Below are 17,000 nucleotides of genomic sequence, written 5' to 3' on the forward strand. Positions count from 1 at the left end.
GTTGCACCAGGATGATGAGCAAACAATTGATCATTGAGATGCTACAGCTAGCACTTGATCCTTGGTTGGCAGGACCTGGTGTGGGAGCATGGTGTTGAACAGAAAAGTCAGGACAGCAGGAAGCTGAGCTGGAGAGAAGGAAGGGACATGACCATCCCCACTGCAGATGGTCCAATGGAGCACACAGTTGTCTGTGAGCCCCACCTGTGAGCACTGGCCTGCGAGCTGCACAGGGCAGACACTTGAGTCCCCATGCCCACCAGCCATGGGCTAGAGTGGGCTTGTCAACATTCTCCTCCATCTCATCCCAACAAAGATACAAAGCCACCTGCAAACTTCTTACCCCACGAGCTGGGGGCACAGGATGAGGTAGGATGGGAGCTGACGGATGGGGACCCCGCAGTAAGGAGAAGGTCCCTGAGCACCTCAGGTTCTCCCAGGCTGGGAGAGAGAGAAGGGGAAGGGAGGGCAGCAGTGCCACAGCGTCCAGTGTGAGCAGAGCCTGTGACGCAGGATGACCCTGTAGTCCCGCAGCACCTCTGCTGTCACACCAATCCCAGGAGGGAAGCTCCTCCCTAAGAGACCCTGCAAAACACCAAAAAATATTGGGAGTCACTGAGACTCAGGAACACTTGCAGGACACCCCAGGCATCCTACAGTGCTTCCCACGTGAAGCCCACAAGAAACACCTAGTCCTGGTCTCCGAAACACACCTGCTCTAAACACCTCTTTCCTAAGGCACCTTCCCCACAGCCCCCTGGACACTTGACTCCATGCTTGAAGGTAAAGCCCCACCCATGACCTCACACCCAGCCAAGGACTGCTTAGTCTTTAAGCACCTCAGCAGACCCAGTTCCAGGAGCCCTTGTACCTGTGTGTGGTTTAATCAGAACATTTAAAGGCTGGGGCCAGGGGAACAAAGAGGCAGGCGTGGAGTCGGCTGCTAAGTACAGTAAACCAAGGAGTTAGGGCAAGCGTTAGAATGAATTGCAAGGAAACCAGAGATGCCACCTGGAAAGAGAGAAGGAAGTTCAAGGTCAGCAGGAAGGCAGGGAAGAGAACACCAGGGTCCGGAGGAACAAGGCCCCAGTCAAACTCCAGGTCAGAGTCCAAATGTTGCTGCCAATCAAGAGCCACAGCTCATGGCCAGCGCTGGCAGCCCAACACCAACATCAGTGGAAACCAGCTGCTCCTGCATTTCTCACATGAAGGTCACCTTGAATCCTGGAAGCGGCTGCCCAGATATGGGAGAGGCGGGTCCGGGCTTGGCTGACTGTTCCCTTGGAACTGGCCTCCCCAGACTTCTGCTTCTAGTGTGTGAATGTGGAATCAGGTAGAGAGGCCTGGGCTAGATGCCAGGCTAACTCAGCTCCACCCCAGACCGTCTACCTTTCCCAAGTGGCCCAAAGAACTAGGGACTCGTGGACGGAGCAGAACCCTCCAACCTCCCAAATCTCACAACAGGCGAAACAGGAGAAAGTCACTGCGAGTTAGGCAAAGCAAGCCCTCCTGCTTTGGTTCTGAGACTGTCTGGGCCACTCAAGGGCACCTGCTCAGTTCTCCAGGTTGCTGAATAGTGTCTCAGAGTCAGGGACAGGAGAGTCTTTGTAACTGTTGCCTGAGATCTGAGGTTCATGCCTTCATACAACAAAGAATTTCAGCTGTGAGATAGGGCAGCAGGAGGCATGTTACAGAATACACCCGATGGACCAGGAAGGCCTCTCAGGGAAGAACAGAGAGCCCACTATGCCTTTATTTACTTATTTGGAAGTCTGAGTTACACTGAGAATGGATGAGACAGAGAGAGGCAACTATCTTTCACCCGATGGTTCATTTCCCAAGGTCTATAATAGCCATGACTGGGCCAGACTGGAGCCAAGTTCCTGGATTTCCTTCAGGGTCTCCCATGTGGGTACAAAGGCTCAAGCACTTGGGCCATCTTCTATTACTTACCCAGGCCATTAGCCAGGAGCTAGACTGGAAGTGGAGCAGCCAGCATTTGAACCGGTGCCCATATGGGATGCCAGCATCACAGGCATCCAGCTACAGCACAGTACTGGATCCTGGACTGGAGTTTTTATGGATATGAGCATGTGACTTCCCCTTCTGCCCTTCTCTCCTTCCTCTTCAAGGATCTTGCTGAGTGGAGGCCTTTGGGGGAAGGCGGGAGCAAAGTTCCCCCTAGAACCTTGTCAGCTTGGTGCTACTGGACCTAACACCTCTCTTGGTGGAAGGCAGGGGAGATCCTCTTAGGCTGCCACTGGGAGAGGGCTGGGCCCATCAACAAGGAAAGACCGGATGGGCAAACACTGGCCCACGGCTAGCTCCTGCATTACTTTCCTCATTCTACTGCAAAAAAAAGCCCCATTTTCTTTGGCCCCTGGTTATCTATCTTGTTACCTAACATTGCTCCTTCAAGAGATGTAGCCCACAGGCTTGTTTTTAGCCTTGGTAATAATGAGGTGGGCTTTTAAGGCCCAGCCAGGTATACATGAGATCCACTTGAAGGTTAACCTGCAGGTCTGTGTCTTTATATGGAGAGCTGGAAGAAGTGGAGTGACACATGGCAACGGTGGGGTGGGGGGGTCTGGCTGTCCTAACTTAGAATTTCCCTCCCCAGTAGAAGCACAGGATACTCAGCCATTACCACGAACTGATGGGAGAATATGTTCTGGCCCTAAGGACAATATAAGGAATGGGGTGGGTATCTCCTTGGGAAACACTCACTGACTTCCCCCATTATCTGGTTAGACTGGGGGATAGCTGGCCTGAACAGGGGGTGAGTAGAGAATGGATGGTTCCCGTGTCTAAGGGAAAATCTGCTGTCCTACCTGGAATGTCACCTTCACTCTGTCCCTTTATTGGCAATGGTTAATTTGTAGGCTGAGCAGAGCAAAGGACTCCTTCAGCTGAGAGCCAACTGCGATTCTGAATCATGAGCCCTTTGGCCCTGGGCACAATTTCAGTGTCCAGGGCTTCTTTGGAGGCCAGCTTCTGTGAGGGCAGTTATTCGCCCAGTGCCCTGGCTTTGCTCATCGAAGGCAGGGGCTGTTCAGGGGCAGTCGGGCAGGTTGAGTGTCCTGGGCAGATCACCATGAAAAGCAGCTGGTTGCCGGACCAGTCACTCATGCTTATGCTTCCTGCAAATACTGGCCCCAGGAGGCAGCAGCGATGACTCAAGCACTTCCTGTCGCCCAGGTGGCAGAGGACGCAGCAAAAGAACCTTGGGATCAAAAGACCTGAGGTGGATGGAACCCTGCCTCTGCCCGTGAGACCCTGGCAATCATTTACAACCGTGGGCCTCCTTCGCTTTCATTAAAATGCATAAACAAGTCTGGCTGCAAGACATTTGTCTAAAAAGCAAAGGAACAGTCTGCTTAGGAAGCTTGTTGTCACAAGTAAATGATGTCTCATAAAAACCCTCTTTGTAAAACTTTACAAGGATATCTCATTTCTCCGTATCACAGAAACAGACTAAGCATCAGTCTAATATAAAGGAAAATTATAGCAGTGTAGCCAAGCAGTTACATACAACAAGTGTGTATGCATCTCGCAGTTACACTGTCCCTAGAATAGAGGGATATTTAAGGATAATAAGCATCAATTTTATGGTTCAAGGGTAAAATGGCTTGTTGTTCTTATCCAAGGAGGAATGTCTGGGTGAGAAGGGCATGCTGTGGTTCACAGGAACAGTGCCCAACACTCCCCTGCATGACATTCCCCAGCAGACACTGAGACAGGGTCCAACAGTTGCCACGGAAACCAATCCAGATTCTTAAAATGTAATAAGGACTTTCACCAGCGTGGTGTGTTTATGAGAAAGAATTCAGCCCATCTTTGGCAAGGGGTGTGCGCTTCCATGGCAACAGAGATTGTTTGCTCTGAGGAGAAAGTCCTGGTTTTCAGTCCAGCTAAAGAATCCCAAGGGCCTGGGAGTGCAAGCGCCAAGACTCAACTGGAGGCACGGGTTGTGAAGGAATTGTGACTCCTTTCTGGGTGCCAGCCACAAACTTGGGGAGCACAATCCAGCAGCAGGGTCCTGTGAGCTCAGACACAGCCCTGGGGCGGAGCCTGCCCTGTTGTAAGCCAGCCCACTGCTGCATTCTGGGCCAGGGGGCCTTACCTCTGAGAAAGATGGGTGCGCCTGCCCAGGGAGTGAACCTGAGGCCTCAACCCTCAGCTTAGCAAAGAACCCAGGTGGAAACTCTGGTGGCCAGCCAATCTTCCAGAAGAAATAGAAACAGCAATCCAGTTCAGTTTACCGGTGAAGAATCCTTCCACCACACAGGTGGAGTGTCCCTCACCTGAAAGACCAAGAACCAAAAGTATTGCAGGCTTAAAATTTTTGTGAAGTTTTTGCACCCACATAATGAGACATCTTAGGGATGAAACTGAAATTCAAGCAGGAAAGCAGGTGATGTTTCACAATTACCTTCTATACCTAGCCTGAAGATAGTTTTACATGAAGTTTTTAATTATTTTGTGCACATGCCCCTGGGAATCTTGTCCTGAATTGCACATGACAAAAGGCTAAACTTGACCTCTCTGGGTGAGTTTCACCTCAGACACTCTCATACCTATTCGAATAAGTCTTAACTTTTATAAAATACAAATACATTGGAGTGCAACAAGTTATGCTTGAGCAAGGAAGAAAAGAAAGCAGGAAGGAAGGAAAGCGGAATGGATGGAGGGAAGGAGGAGGAGGGAAGGTTTGGGTGGCTCTCTCTGTCTAGTCAGGTCCCACCTTTGTCTATGGCTGTCGCCTGGATCAGCTGCGCCCGGCAATGGCTGGTCCAGGTGGGCCTAGCTGGGAGAGTCATGTTTGCTTGACACAGTGTCCATTGCCCAGCAGTCAGCCCTGTATTTTTCACTTAGCAAGCAATCCATGAGACAAGTGCAAGGTCTGAACTCAGGGCTGGCATGATGCCATGACTGTGGCACGCACTGTTCAGTGCAACTGTGTACGTGGGAATGTGCTCCCCACTGCCCCTTCTCCGCCCCGTCTATGGAAGTAGCTGTACCAGGGCAGTGCTGGGGCTGGCAGCATGAGCAGAAGACTGGCAGCCATTTGCACGGCCTGCTGGGGCAAACCAGGGCCTGCCTCGATCTTCTGGGACACCAGGAAGCTTATGTATAGGAAGAGAACACTTCAGCAGCGTAGGGAAAGCAAGGGCTCAGAATCTGGGCAAAAGCACTGCCTTGGGCCCAGGCACCACCACTTCTTTACAAGTGTGAGTCATCTAACCAGAGACCCTCAGGCCCCTCCATCTGGTGGCACCCACACATCATATTGAATCTGTCACTTGACATTTGGTTATGGGTTTTTCAAGCCCAATTCCTTAGCCTGGGGTGCCATGGTGCCCCTCAGTCACTCAAGGTTCTCATAACAAGCTCACCTTGCATAGTCCTTTCTTCCTCCCAGAATCTGCAGTCTTAGTCAACCCAGCAGCGTCTGCACCATCTGCAGCCAAGTTCCAGGATCCCCTGAGGGATCTGCACCCAGGGCCTGCCCCTGCTCCCGTGGACTGCCTGGGGCCTGAGCCACCTCTAACTGCTCCACAGGTACACACAGCCTTCCGCAGGACCAAGATCTGTGAGTTGAAGCCAACTAACAAATTGCAACTCCAGAAAACTCCCTCCCTCCTCCATCTGCCTAAAATTAAAAAATAAACAGAAGTTAACCCAAGTGATTTTTCACATTATCACAGTCTGTACCATCTTCAATAAACAAGGCTGCTTTATTTTTATGTCTGTGCGATAAGAAGTCCTGAAACTCCAGAGACACCCTGTCTTATTAAACCAATGGCTTTCATCTCCCCAGGCATTCTTTAACTTTAACTTTAACTTTAACTTTAACTTAAACTTAAACTTTAACTTTACAAGATGGATAAGATTATAAAACCACAAATTCAACTGAGATGCCAACAGAACAAGTGTGGCTTGCTGTGCATACGTTTAGCTTGGCAGTAAAGCAAGCAGGGCTTGTTCTCCTCTCCAGCCTGACTTAGGCCACAGGGCTAGCACGCACATACCACAAGATTCGTTAGCAGGGAGATCACTTAGCATGATGGCTATATTTATTTAATGTCTCACAAAATGTTCATGAGTAACCCAAGCATAATTGTTAGGAACAAGTGAACTGAATAGCTGTAGGCAGATGCAAGTTTGCACATGAACTTTCCAACAGCAATCATGTTTTATAATATATACCTGCTTTAAAATAATGTGCAAAATACTTTTGTGACAGCAAATGTTTAAGATGTGTTAAGTTGCCTTAAGTGAATAGATAGTCATTGAATATTTAACCATTAACAGGTGAGACACTGCAACATTGATTGATGAAGGCAAGTTTATCTCTTTTTGACCCCTTATTTCTACAGACTAAAGATATTTGGAATTGGGAGCAAACATGTCTCATTTGCTCCACTGGGGAGGCCTATGGCTCCAGAAATTGTGAAATTGTGTACCGGCAAGGTCGCTCATCTTACAAAATGCTGACACATGACAGCTCACAAATACTAATACAAATACAGATACTAATAAAGGCACAGAAGAAAGGCTTACATTCCAGGTTGTCAAAGAAAGTCAGGTATATTTTTGATAAGGAAGATAACAAATATGTAGGGGTTGTTTTCCTCCGGGAAAAAAGGAAAATGATTTTGACCCACAGTAGTATATGGTTATTTAAAGTTGTACTTTGTTTCTCATAGTAAGAAAGAAGAATATAAAAGCCTGAATGAATGTAGAAAGTCATAGAGTGTGGGGGCTGGCACTGTAACATATAACATGTGAAACTCCTGCCTGCAACGCCAGCATCCCATGTGGGCACTGGTTCAAGCCGCAGTTGCTCCACTTCCAGGCCAGCTCCCTGCTAGCGCCGCTGGGAGAGAACCTGAGTGGAGAAGTTAATAGATGCACAACATCCCAACCACAAGACCAATCAGAGCAAGAATTAGTTACCTGAGATGACATCAACTCATGACAATGACTACACACTTTGTGGCTCTTGCTTTTTGCTGGTTGTTCAACATGCTGTTTTCCACACGGGAGGGACCTTTTCTTCTGTTTTGTCTTAAACTCACACCACGTAATTGATCACACTTTCACAAGCAGAAACCTCACATCCTTTCCTCTCTACCTGAGGCGTTTGCTCTTCTTGTAGCAGGACTCAAGGCAACACAGGCTGTGTGCCTATGGCTGCCATCTGAATGGCACATTTGAAAATGGTGTACTAGTCAAAGAGGCCGACATGTTCAGAGCCCAAGGGACTAGTGTTGGCAACGTTTCCTGGGACACTGCCCTACAAGGCTGCAGTGTCCAGCCTCCCAGGACCATGGTGGAGGGCACTTCTTGGCAGGCCTTGGAGGCAAGATTTGCTGATGAGTTCTTGACTTGGTTTCCAAGTCTCCCAGAGCCTTTACAATTCCCAATTGAGAGCCTCTGAAATTCCCAGAAAAGCAAGCTTTGGGAAAGCTGATATGGTTAAATCTGTTAGGCCGAGCTTAACAGCACTAGGCGTGTCTGGCCAACAGAAGGACCCAGCTTTCATTATTTTTCATAGGTACAGCTTGGATGGCAAAGAGAAGCCATGACCCAGTATGCTGCAACTGTGCTCCTCTCTTTGTGAACCATGCCGTGATGGAATCATCTTGACCAGTTTCTGTTCCTCTCTCACCGTCTGGACTTGGCAGCAGGTCAGGATAGACCTAAGAAACCCCACAAGCTGAGGCACAGGTGCTGCCAAGCTGTCATCTGAGAAATAACTATGGCTATAACACAAAAGCATTCAAACTCCAACTGCGGGACTCGGCCAGGCCACCACGGTGACCCCGTGCGGATACCTAGCTGCCTGACCCAGCCCACCTGAGGAGTCAGAGCGGCTTTACAGCTCACTTCAAATGGCCGTCTTCACATCAGCTTCATTTCAAAAGTGGTCCCATCCAACGCCTGATTGCTCCCACCACCTAGAGCTCAGTGTGGGTGGGCACCCAGCCCCACCTGCACCCCCACTTCCTGAGGTAAGACATGACTCTCACATCTGCTCCAGGCCCAGGCGACTGACTCAGTGAGATGTGAAGCAACATATTTATATTTGTGCTTTGCTGCTTATTCATCCCTGTCCCAACCTGAGTTTGCCAACCCTCTGAAGGTCTCTTCCATCACAGTATCTCTCCCACATCCTTCCCGGCGCTACCAGCTCAATCTTTAACCAATGCAGGATCTCTATGTGCCACCCCAACAGGTACCATTTCAGCATAAGGGCTATTTGAAGTGGGAAGCAATGAGGAGGGAAGAATTATTCTCCCAGGTCAGCCTGTGATCCAGGCAGAAAGCAGCCAGGTCTGTGAGAGGTGTTGGGGGGCAACCTGCAGCCTGCCTCCCATTCTGGGTACTGTTGCTTTCACCGAAGACTTTAGCACAGGTCGTGGCTAAGGAAATGGGGTTGATTTAGCTCATGGCTCTGAAGTTGGATGGCCACGCGCATGCAGCTGGCATCTGCTCAGCATCCCGCCAGCCCTCTTGTTGCACAACAACCTGATGAGGGCATCCCATGACAAGCCAGAGCAGGCTGCTAGCATGGGTCTCCTCGCACAAAGCCACCAATGCCATCTTGGGGACCCGCCTTCATGACCTCACCTAACCCCAGGTACCTCCCAGAGCCCCCACCTCCAGCACTACCACCTGCCAAGCTGGGGATTAGGTTTCCCACACAGGAGCAGCATCTGGAGGGCATGTTAGAACCACAGCAGCACGTGAGAGACAAGCAGAGAGCCGGGTCTCATGGCTTTGACCCCAACCCTACGTGAGCAAGGTACTGGGGGGAGACAAATAAAGTCCAGAGGGAGGACACTTTAAAAGCAGCATGCTCCATGGCTTTCCAGAAATAGAAGCAAACGCAATCAATTTTCAACAGCTCTGGCCATGATTCATGTGGGTGGCCCCAAGCAAATGCCTGTGACGTCTCCTTGTACCTCCCCTCACCTGGACCTCGGCCAGCAAGGTCTCTGGAGGGCAGATGAATGGCCTTCTGCACATCTGGCCCACGCCTCCTAAATATCCATCTACAGCATCCAACACTGCCCGCTCTGCTGTGTGACCCAGCAGCCAGCCACCCACCAGGGCTGCCTCCAGCAAGTAACAAATTACCAAGGGACTGCAGGACCCCTGTGTTCTAGGGCGTTCTCAGACAGAGGATTCCTGGCTGGCTTGCCCTTGCAGGGTTGTGCTTCCGGCCACTCAGGTACAGCTGGAGGGTTGCTTTCCAGGCATCCAGATGTCTTCTCTCTTAACCACATGAACACCCCATTTCTCTCTCCCGCCTCCCTTTCCCCTCCCTCTCACATATACACACACCCTACGGCTACCTAACACACTTGACAGATAAAAAGATGCAAGAGAGAAGAGTTAACTTAGGGAGAAACATTTCAATTAGGACCTAAAGCAAGCCTCAGAGGAACAACAGATGTTCTGCTGGAACTCTCAGCACGGGAACAGGATTTGAATCTATGAGCATGTGTGTGAGAGGAAAGAGAGTCAAAAAGGTCATCCTGGCTACCCATGGAGACTTCTGGGTGGGGCTCTCTGGTAGCTAAGGACTTCAAGGTCAAGGCTGACAGCAACAAAGAACAGGGTGTGGTGATGGGGGTTACACAAGACAGGCCAGTTTGGAAGACACTGAAGAGGGAAATTGAGTGGACATGAACGTGGGGTGACAGAGTCAGCTGTTTGTGTAGAACTATTTGTGCTTCAGCAGCTTACTTATTTTCATTTGAAAGGCACAGTGACACAGAGAGAAAGGTCTTCCATGTTCTGGTTCACTTCCCAAATACCCATGAGAGCCAGAGCTGGACTAGTCGAAAGCCAGGGGCCAGGAACTTCAACCCAGGGTGCCACGCGCATGGCAGAGGCCCAAGTACTTGATCCACCATCTGCTGCCTTCCAAGGTGTGCAGCAGCAGGAAGCTGGACTGGAAGTGGAGGAAGGACTCAACCCCAAGTGTACTAATATGGGTCAGGCACCCCAAGTGATGACTTAGCGCACTGGGCCACAATGCTCACCCCAACCTGGAATTCTGGCTGTAGCAGGTATGCAGGGAGCTGCTCATGGGGGTGGAAACCAAGGTAAAGGACCATACCTGGAGGTTATGTGCCCTTAGTCTGCTCAGACTGCTACGACAGGGTGCCATGAAAGGTGAGTGCCTTGTTACTGGTTCCTCACACCATGGGAAGCACGAGGGAGCTCTCTGGGGTCCACTCCAGGACCCACTGGCCTCCCCAAGGCCCCACCTGCTAGTATCACCACTCTGGGGGACAGGATAGCAGTACCAGCACGTGGGTGTACAGGTGTTTACACAACAGCAACTTGTACATATCAGCTGAGCTAAAAAGGTGCAGAGAAACCTAAGAGAGGAAGAGATTGCTTGAAACAGAAGAAATGTGGAATATTCAAACACTGGATAGAGAAAGAAGGATGATTAATATCTGAAAGCCTTAAGATAGCAAGATGCTCAGAAATTGAGAAAATGTACAAGAAAGTCAGCCACTGTTCCCCTGGTGATGACTCACGTTCCCTAAAGTCCAGCACAGCTGCGCTCACTCCCTTATTTCCTTCTGGTCACCCCTGGTTGAGCAGGCACCGAGGCCTGAGTGCCTCCTCATGTCAGAGATGGGCAAGGGTTGCATGGCACCTCCAGCAGATCAGAGCAGTGCAGCATCTGTGGGCTTCACCGAAAGTGAGACAACCGTGAGCCTTGTGCATGGCTTGGAGCAATGAAATGCATTGTCTGCCCTGAGTTTTGGAACTCCACGTCCTTGACATTGAACCCCAGTATTCTCTGACTCCATCAAGGAGAGGTACTTCAGTTCCCTCAAGTGAGGCGTCTCGATACTGAACTTGGCAAATACCGTGCCTTACTCCCAATGTCTTCAGCAAGTGATCCCCTAACAGACAGTGGAGCACACGTATCCTCTCTCCCGGAAAGCCCAGCAAAGCAGTGTGAGAAAAATGATCCCAAAGCAAGCCTGACAACAGCCCGCTTTCTGGCAGATTGTGCAAGCTGATTTTTTAAAAATAGAACCGATTCTGCTGTCTGGCCATAAAACAAAACCAGGATGATGAGTGGCCCTGAGAGTTTCTTGTGTACTTAACTTGCTTGCATTCTCCCAAGCATGAGAAAACACACATCTTCACACATGAACCCTGGAAAAAGATACAGAAGTCGAAGCAAGGTAGATATCCCCCAGCAGTGCATGTTGGGCCCATGAGCACCTGGAACACCTGGAAGGTGGCACAATACCTCCCACCATGTCACAAGCTCACTTCCTCCTTCCCCGGTCAAAGGTGCCTGTGACCTGTGTCCACCAAGCCTGTCCGCCAGCCACCTCTTAATGCCTCCCTGCCCTGCATGTCTTTGCTCCTTGTCCAGCTCCTACCCTGCCCCTGTGTGGAGAGTCCACACGCCCTAGCCCTCTCCACAGCTACAGAAGCCGAGGCTGGTTGCCTGACCATCAACAGGCCCCATCACTCAGGGCCGTGCAGGTCTGAGCTCACCTGTGAACTGGGCACTTGGCAAGACAGCTGCTGTGTGTGAGCCAAGCAACAGGTGGCATCAATATGCTACACAGGGGTGCACCTGAGTGTACCACGCATGTGTGACAGACAGCAGAGGTGATCCACCTGTTAACAAGCTTGGTTGAGCTTTTCCATGTTGTGTACTGATATCAAACACTGTACTGCACATCCTTATTTGTCAGATAAGAAGATAAGCAGAAAGGAGGAGGAGACGTTCAGAGCTAACAAATTCACACTGCTCCTGGAAGCCAGCAGCTGCCACCCCTAACCATCCCTCAGGACCTAACCATCCCCCAGCACCACATCCTGACTCCTGGGCACAGGCACCCTGCCTGCCTCCCAGGCTGGCTCCCTTGATGCCAGGCTCTTAGCTGTCAGGCCCTCTGTCCTGCCATGATATGAACAGATTCCCCTGGCAGGTGCCAGCCTCAGCCCAGGGCCCACACTCTGCAGCCTCAGCCGGGCTCTCCAGATGCCTAAGAAGTGAGTCACTCACTGTCCGTGGCGCCGTCCAGGCAAGCCACAGCAGGGGTGGGTTTGGTGTGTGCCCAAGGATGATCCTTCCAGCACTTACCTGGGCATAGCAGAGAGGGACCCAAGCACCTCGCCCTCGGGTCGCAGGGCAGGCAGGCCTGAACGGACAGGGCCACAGCTCGGCACCATGTGGGCGCTGCTCAGGGACGCCTGGTGTTGGGAACCACCAAATCCAACCTATTTCTCTCACCGTCCCTGTGGTTTGCAGGCCACATAGCCAATGGGGCTTTTAATGGTGAGGATGCCAGCCATCATTCCCTAAATCTCAGCTCCTCCTCCACCTCTCATCTCCTGCCCATGTGCACCCAGCGAGGCGGCTGCGTCTCAGCTCCTCCACCTCTCATCTCCTGCCCATGTGCACCCAGCGAGAAACCAGATGAAAGCTCCAGTCCTTGGCTTCCTGTCACCCGCCTGGGAGATCTACACGGCGTTCCAACATCCTGTTTGGCCCAGCTGTTGCAGACATCTAAGGACAAAACCAATGGATAGAACAGCTCTCCTCTTCCTCCTTCTCTCTCTATCCTCCATTTCAAATAAATAAATAAGTAAACTTGTTTTAAGCACACCGAGCATAGGGTTGTATCTGCACTTGGTCTCGTTCCTCAGCCATCAGTCTCTCATGTTCTTACCAGGTGAGGCTGAACAAGATCTGCTTCTTAGCGTGCTACTTCCGCGGATCCCGAATGCACAAGCGAGCAGGAAGGGTTGCCGAACCTCGGATCAGCTCTTAGAGATATGCTGGCGCTGACTCAACTGAACAGGTGCTCCTGGAAGCAGCAGGAGAGTCAGGAGGGAAGGGAGACGCCATGCCCAACAGGAGGTTTCATTGGAGATTCACCACCGGCCAGGCCAGGCAACACCTAGGCAGTAGTCACAAGCCAAGAGCCAGTGACCGGGCTTCTAGACCATAGCGGCCCTGCCCTTCCTGTGGTCTCCTGTCCACCTCCATGCTGAGATCGCTGCCCAGTCAGGATGCTCCAGGAAGCCGCGTCCTCTAGTAAAATAACCAGGTAAAATTCCCCCTTGTGTCCCATGCACTAGGAGTTCCACGTGTTGCCTGACTCGCCAAGGGTCTGCTAGTGCCTTCCCTCCATCCTGTCTATGCATCCCCAGCCCTGGGAGCTGGAAGAACTATATCCATCCAGGTCACCATCATGGTAACCTCAGAACTGAGTTTTCGGGAAGTGGTGCCAGATGCAGAAATTACCACACAGTTGCTTTGACAGGGTCACCATGATGTTGATGAATAGTTCAATAGGAGAAATTACAGGATGGCAGCTCTTCACTGTAGCGACCTGACCCAGGCAGCAGGACCAAGAACCCAAACTACCCATGGGATCACCAAAGTGGGTAACAGGGCTGCCGACAGCATCTTCTCTGGCAAACAGGAAGGCAGGGCAGAGCAAACACAGACACACACATGTATGCACACACACACACACCCCCCCAAACACACAGACACACAGGTTCACACACACAAGCAGCGTCATAAACCTGCCAGGAAGATGCGTACTGACCTGCCAATCCAGAAAGAGTTCAATGCCTTCATTGTTCGACATCCTGGGAGCACCTGCATGTGATGTGCAGGGAGATTTTAGAAGAAAAAGAGCAGATAAAAACATTGGACAGAATTAAGGAAACAATACGGAACTAATTGTCTTGCCCATCCTCCTGTAGTGCTCGAACCTTTTTACCCTGAATATGTCAAGATTGTCAAATAAATAAATATTAAAAAAAAAAACATTGGGTAGAGTGAAAAAGCAACATGGGGAAAATCTTCCCGGGATGTAAATTAAAACAAGCATAATTGCTAAGAACTCAAGAACATTCCTGAAAATATCAAAGGATGCTGAGAGCAAGTCCCAGCGCCCAGCAGCCCCTGGACAAGATGGAGAGATGAGGCCCCTCAGACAGCCTGGGGACATCAGGAGACACACAGCTGGTCTACCCTGTGAGAAACGCAGGTGAAGGTCAGCAGAACAAAGGACAAAAGACCCAGCCTAAGAGAGCAGCGTCGCCAGTAAAGTATTCTACGTGTTCACAGAAGTAAACTCTGGGTTGAAACGCCAAAATTAAGTGGTGATTCAAGAGAATTTTCTAGAAAGAAAATGAGAGGAAAGCAGTCATTAAACGTGCATTTCAAGTCTCAGGAAAGCTTTAGAGCAGAAAACATTATGATAAACACATTAGCAAGGGTGTGGAAGCCAAAGAATTAAATTGCCAACAAAGAAGATTAAAAAGATATCAGTTGGACCAACCATCAAAGATCATGGCTGAAAAGCTAAACACGCACCTATCTTTTGACTGGGAATTCTGTTTCTAAACATTTACCCAACTGACACAGATCACACGTATGATATTTTTTTTTCTACAAAAGAGAAGTAACCTAACTGTCCCCCAAAGGACAAAAATTCTTCCCATTGTGATCCATTTGTAGGAACAAATTGTATGAGAAGCCCTTGAATCCAAATACTAGTGTTTCCTTCCTGTTGGTATGCACACAGCTCATGATCTGTGAAACGGGACCAAACGATCCCTCAACTCCTTTGTTAGGATAGCATACTAGGACGGGGGGGAACCCATGGAGAGATTCCGGGATGGCCGTGGCAAGTTGAGGATCCTTATCGTCTCCAGAAGAGAGAAGAACAGCCAGAGCAATGCAGGAGGCAGAAAAATGCCCCATGCATATGCTTGGCAGACGTGGCCCCCAAACACAATGCACCAAGCAGCACGACACCATCGCTGGTCTATGAGAATTAGAGCAGTCACCAGAGCTAGGAGCCGCAGGGAGAGGGCAGGAGTCATAGCAGCTCTGGGCCATGGCTGCCCCTGACTGCACTCATGCGGAGCGTGGGAGCCTGGGTCCCTGATGGACACCCACAGGCTGCACCGCCCAGAGGAAGACGCTGTCCCCAGCATGGGCGCGGACATGCCCTGCGGATGACAGTTTCCCTTCTCTCGCTCAGGGGTGATATCACAGTGGGTGGGGAGGCACCACACGCTTTCTCTGCTCTCCCGTTGGAAACTCCCTGACGAGCAGGACCAACGCCCAGCCCCGCCTGCCTGGTGAAACCTCATTAATCGCTTGCCCGCGGCACTGGCTAATCTCCTGCACCAGTTCCAACAACTGGTTCGTGTGCAGAGTTTCCAAAGGAGGTGTGGGAACACCCTGGTTGCCTGGGTGATGACAGCTCAGCAGGTGACATCGCAGGTCCTGTCCTGAAATGCTCACCCTGCACAGCCCGAGCAGCCACTTACAGGGTCGCGGAGGGAGAGTGGTCACTACACCACCCTCAGGGTGAGGCTGGGGACATGGCTCACCCAGGGGCACTGCCAGTCCCTCCACTGCCCAACCAGCTTTGCTCCATCTCAGGAAATCCACCCTTCCTCCCCATGGACTCCAGCTGAAGTAGATAAGTCCCCCAAGATGCATTCAAACCACATGACCCTTGCTCGTGATTGAATGACAGATACCAATGTGCCGAAGGGAAGACCACCATGGCGCCAGGCGGTGCTGTGTCTTACCCTCTCCAGGGCCAGGTAGGCTCACCATGCACAGGTCAGGTTAGGAGACCTGTCACGGCGATGTCTCCGACCCAAGCCTACCAGCGATGACAGTTACCAAGTATGACGGCACGAACTGTTACAAAAGCAGAACTGGCACCTGACGCATTGCCAGGCGGCTAAAACACCATGCTAATGTGAGTGAAGGTTGCTGGGGCTGTAAGGAGGAACAGCCCTTTGGAACAAGCTTAATCACGTAGGCTTTTACAATTTTATTTGAAAGGTAGAGAGATGGAGACAGACATAGCGAGCGCCCCATCTGCTGGATCACCCCCCAAACGCGGTTACCAGCCAGGGCTGAGCCGGCCAGGACAAGGAGCCTTCACTGTGTCTGGGTCCCTCCAGCGGATGAGCACCCAGCTGCTCAGCCTTCATCTCTGCCTCCCATGGTGCATGCCAGCAGGAAGCTGGAACTGGGAGCGCAGCTGGGCATGGAGCTCAGGCTGCATCACCGCAGCCGCGGTGCCTGCCCCCTGGAGTCAGACATGATGGCCAGCGGAGCAACAATGTCTGCTCTTGGCCACTTACCCAGCTCAAGCAACAGCTGGGTCCTCAAAATAAGCTTCTGCCAAGCAGGAAATGATGGAGAGCAAAGACCTGCCATGGCCCAGGGCTCCGTGAGAAGCCTCTTGTGCCTGGAGCCTCCAGGCCTCCTCGCCCGCGCTGAAGGTATGCGCACAGCAGCTTCCACTTTCAGCATTGCACCTGACTCGGCAGCTCACATGTACGTCTTTGATCGCTCAGATTTACCTGGAGAACCTGCCAATGGCATTAAAATTAAAACATCACCCAAAGTCAACAGGCAGTGGAATATTCAAAGGATACCACCATAAAAAACATCCAAGGTAAGTTCAGAACTTTTTTGTACACACACACGTACATATAACATGCAGAAGCACACCCACAAGTAAGACACCGAAGCCTTACTGTCAGGCTCAGCCTTGTAAGTTAAAACAAAACTAGAAACAACCTAAGCAAGCACCTGCCAAACAGCTGGCTGTCCATACACCGAGTTCAACCCTACTCAGACGTGAGAGAAACCAGCACCAGAAGCTCGTGGGAAGCCTAGAGCCGGCTCCCCTCGGCCTCCACAGTTCCCAGATTGCGTCATGTCTTCAGAGCATGGCAGCTGTGAGGCAGTCAGGTCTGTCTGTTGGCACCATGTCCTGTCACTGGGGCTTCTCTGGCATCTTTTCCTGTGGACGCAGGTTCTGGGAGAGAAGCCCCCAGGAGGCAGTGGCAGTGTCGTCATAGCCCAACTGCCTGTGTGATATGGACTTGACCTCTCAGGCATGCCTGCTGGGCAGGTCCCCACTCTGCCAGCTTTGCTT

Source organism: Ochotona princeps, chromosome 20 (genome assembly GCF_030435755.1).
Source record: "Ochotona princeps isolate mOchPri1 chromosome 20, mOchPri1.hap1, whole genome shotgun sequence".
Taxonomy (NCBI): domain Eukaryota; kingdom Metazoa; phylum Chordata; class Mammalia; order Lagomorpha; family Ochotonidae; genus Ochotona; species Ochotona princeps.